The sequence below is a fragment of the Chenopodium quinoa genome, unplaced genomic scaffold (genome assembly GCF_001683475.1).
Source record: "Chenopodium quinoa cultivar QQ74 unplaced genomic scaffold, ASM168347v1, whole genome shotgun sequence".
Taxonomy (NCBI): Eukaryota; Viridiplantae; Streptophyta; class Magnoliopsida; order Caryophyllales; family Amaranthaceae; genus Chenopodium; species Chenopodium quinoa.
In genome coordinates this window covers 2,756,048-2,760,587 of record NW_018742461.1, presented here as the reverse complement: position 1 = coordinate 2,760,587, position 4,540 = coordinate 2,756,048, and the positions used below count along the sequence as shown (strand labels likewise).

The 4,540-nt window shown below is 34.1% G+C and overlaps 1 long non-coding RNA gene across 1 annotated transcript; it reads left to right on the top strand.

The window, feature by feature from the left end:
- The first annotated feature begins 3,804 nt into the window (after positions 1–3,804).
- On the top strand, positions 3,805–4,247 carry LOC110718437. The gene is made up of 3 exons (XR_002510910.1): positions 3,805–3,902; positions 3,989–4,062; positions 4,151–4,247. It is a non-coding gene; the product is annotated as an uncharacterized LOC110718437 (long non-coding RNA).
- Positions 4,248–4,540: the final 293 nt, after the last annotated feature.

Genomic DNA, 4,540 nt, shown 5'->3' with positions numbered 1-4,540 from the left:
AGTTTGAAATCTTTATACCATAATACAATTTGAGCTTTGAGTGTTTAAGAAAGCATTTTATTTTGACATGTTGTGTAAGGGTTATACTTATTGGGCTAGAAGTGTTTGATTGATTTTTGCTCTCATTGAGTGTATGTTGTGCTAAAACTAGTCGGTTGAGAGTATCATGTTATGTATGTGTGCAATAGGTTAGACAATGTATTTTACTTATGGTGTGTTTTCTTTGTGGTGGGCTTCAATGCTTTTTTACACTATAGAGATTTTTCCATTCAGATGAAATAATGCATGCTTGATTTTAAACAGAAATAAGGTATGTAAAGTTAGTTCACATTGTCTTTTTCATGTTCTTCATAGTGTACTTTAACTCAATGTATTTGTAGTTATTAACGCATGTTGTTAATGCTTTATATGTAGTACTTTACCGGAGTATCTTCTTATTCTCAAGCAAAGATTGACGAGCTAAGAGACTTATGGGTTAATTATGTGAACGAGCATAAGCAAGTCGGTGAAGAATATGACGATGGTGTGGATTATGATGAGTAAATTTATATGCATCGCGCTACCATTACAATTTTAGTATTTTATATTGTCTTTTTTCCTTTGGTACTACGTACAACATAAACACTCTAAATTTGTACTCGTAGTAAAATATATATTTTCAATGAAAGTATGCAATATTTTATCTTGTACAGTAGCTTATTTTCATATTTTTGTTTATAATTATATATATATACAGGTTTGTCACATGTTGGGTACTCGTTACATTATGTTGCTTTAAAAAAATAAAAAATAAATAAGAAACCGGTTGTCTAATAAATCTTGCCGGCGATTTCATTCATATTATTATTATTATTTTAAAATTTTGAGCCTAGATAAGAGACTCCTTTTCCAGTTAGGGGGTTTTTTAAAATGTGATTTAAGAGACCCTTTTCGCTCTTATGTGGTTCCATATACAACTTTCATGTATAATTTAAAGGGTTGGATAAATAACCACCTAAGAAAGAAAAGGGGTTTCTTATTGTCTTTAAGAAACCACCTCCAAAAAGGGGTTTCTTTACCTAAGAGGTCGTTGACCTTAAGACCCCCTCTCATGTGGTCTCAAAGGGAGGTTTTAGGGGGTTTCTTATGGGTTTTTTGTATGGTTAGATGCTAGTGACCAGTTTCAGTGAATTTGGTGCTGCTATTCTGTCATATTTCCTTATTAAAAATTCATTTTTTGTGGTAGCTGTTGCTGCTATTGATGATACATTTCGTGTTTGGCTTCGCACTGTACTGTTAGAGTGTTAGGATTAAATTTCAGGTTGCAATTTTTTACCTGTGCTCAAAGATGATTTATAATTTTACAGTGAGATTTCTGCTTTAACAGTGAGATTTCTGCTCCATTGTTATTTAACTTCAAGGCTTATAAGCTTGTATTGTGATTTTGAAAGATGAAACTTATTTCTGTGTGAATCTCAGGTTGAAGTTGTTATTAGTCTACTTCCTCCGAGCTGCCATGTTGCAATAGCGAAAGCTTGTATTGAGGTACCTTTGGTTTATAATTTATTTCATGTTTTTTTCCAACCCCGTAAGCTATCTGATTACTAACTACCATGCATATGTATATGGAACTGTCTATTTGTCAAAAAAAAAAAAGAATGCAAAGTAATACAAGCAGTTACACCTAAATGATGAGGAAAAGTATTCATATTCAACTCTTAGGTCAAATAAACATATTGGCTATGTGGGTATATAAAGAGAGTAAGGTCTTGCAGTGGTGTGACTTTTTGTGTGTGATTGTGTATGCATGTTCAGATTCGGATTATTAGGGCAGTGTTACAATTTTCTGGACTAAATGATGCTGCCCCCTTTTCTAGGCTTCAATTTTAGCTGATATACAACATTACTTGCAAGCAGAATTGTTAATTATTATAATTTCATGTAATAAGCTAGCTGTTTGCTAAAGATGGTAGCAAAACTAGCAACTGCTGGCATGTTACCTGTTTCAATGTCTCAGTTTGCAGTAACACATCATTAAATACTTAAATACTGTGTTTATTGGTCCATAGGATGATTAGACTAGCGCTTAATATAGAATTTTGTATGTTACAAAAAGTGTGCTGCATCCAGCAACAATGGAACATTGATGGCAGCAATACAGTACACAGCTAATCATGTACAATTGCATATACAATCATATGAATTCTTTTATTTTCACGATGCAGCTTAAGAAGCATCTGGTTACTGCTAGCTATGTTGATGATTCTCTGTTGAAGCTTGATCAAGATGCGAAGGATGCTGGTATAACAGTTATTGGTGAGATGGGCCTTGATATCGGGATAGGTAAATCTACATTGAACTTCTCTTTTCTTTCTTTCCCCCCCCCCCCCCCCGCGGGTTCCCCCATAGATCTTGACATTTTATTAATAGATGAAATGGAAGGTTCATAGTAGCTCTATACATCAGATTCCATCTTTAGTGAATGTCTTCATTTCCCTGAGTACTGCACTAATAGTAACACATCTCAAGATCGGAAACCTGGGGACTTTTACTTTGTATACTTGTGATGGATGATAAACTGTTAATGTGAAGGATTGTAGAGAAGACTTAACCAGCCTCTGAATACATCCTCAACTTTGGTTTTGCAAATTCTTGAGTATGCATTTGACATTTATCCAATGTAATCATTTTAAGTGTTGCAGATCACATGCTGGCGATGAAAATGATAAACGAAGCACATACCAAAGGGGGAAAAGTTTGTTCATTTACTTCTTATTAATTTTTTACTGGTGAATAGTGATAAATCTATAAAAATAAAATAAAAATGAAAGAAAAGAAAACTCTGTGATGCTGATTAATTCTAGTAATACAGAGAAAGTGGTTGGAAAAAAATGTGTTCTTGTAATTAATCCTAGATTTTTTTTATTTTTCTTGTTGTGATTACTTTTGGACTTTGGAGGCTTAGAACAATCACCTGTTCTATAATTATACAGATAGAACATGAAAATTGGCAATTGATATGGACTGCTTGTCCCCTTTTTACTTTCACCGTTGGATCTAAAGGTCTTAATTATGCAAATTGTCGAGATTTTTAACCATGATGTGCTCAAAATATTGAAGTCTAATATGTAGCCAAGAAACTGTTCTTAGAATTTTAAGTTTCAAAGTCTTATTTTTTACTAAAGGAATTTTTTGATCAACTTATTGTTGTACTTCATATTAGTGAGTTTTAATAAGTTAGTTTATAGATACAATGTTTTCAGCTATAGAAGTCTTTGGTATATTAGGATATTATGTTGTATCTTTGATTTGATATTATTGTTTGTAATCTTTCGCACCATTTTCATGTATCATTGTTAGCCTTTAATAATCTTTTGTAACACTATAAATAGTTGTATTATTTCATGAATTTATACAAAGCTTTTCCATATTCTCATTCTCATAACTCTATCCGATGGTAGTTTGTTGTACTATGATTCATTTCAAAAGAGATGCTTTACATATCATATCTAAGCATCACTCCTGCTGGCTACACATAGCTGCAGCTCAATATAAAACTGAAAAGAAAATAACTTTGACAGAATTTAAGGAGATAAAGAAGAAGTTTAAGCGCACTTCACCTTGTTTTCTTGATACTTTTGCATCTGTTAATCACGCTTGCATTAGCATCCATAATTTCTTACTAATAATTGGCTTCTGTGGCAAAGTTTTAGATTGCATGCTGGATTGCTCTTTTTCCTACGAGTATGTAGGATAGCTTTTTTATATTTCTGATTTTTGGCAGTAGTGTGTTATGTGCTTACAGGTAGTGTTCTTGTTTGGCCCTTTTTCAGATTTGTTTACAAGGGGGTATAGACATTCAAGCAGTAAATGTTGTAATCAATTTTGATTTCCCAAAAAACTCAGAAACCTATCTGCACAGAGTATATTAGGTTCTTTCTTTTGATTTTGGTCAGATGTATGTTTTTTTTTCCTTCTGTATTGTACTTAATATCTATTTGCTATACAGGTTGGTCGTTCTGGAAGATATGGGCACCTTTGATTGGCTGTTAACCTAATCACATATGAGGATCGCTTTAACTTGTATGTGCTGTGAATTGACATTCATTGGGAGTGCCAACGATTGGGGCAACAATTGAGATGTTAAGCAAATTTCTTCTTTTTTTTTCAGGTACAAGATTGAACAAGAGCTTGGGACCGAAATCAAGCAAATTCCTCCACACATAGATCAGGGTATCTACTGCCGGTACCAAAGTGTTCTCTGGTGAGTTAGTGAGACAATAATCTGCAAATGTGTTTTGACTGTTGTCTTTTTCATTTTCATAGCCCATGTCTTTGGGGAAGAGGGGGGGGGGGGGGAGGTGGGTGTTTTCGTGTTTGGGGCTTTATGCGCTCAAAATGAATTCTGTGAGAGGGTACACTACTACAAAAATATGAAAAGAAACCCCCTAAAATTGGCATAAGAAATCACTTTAGAGGGGGTCTCAAGCTCAATGGTGGGTGGGGGTTTCTGGGTTCAAGGGTTGGATTTCGACGGAGGTGGGTGTCTGATTTCGACGGA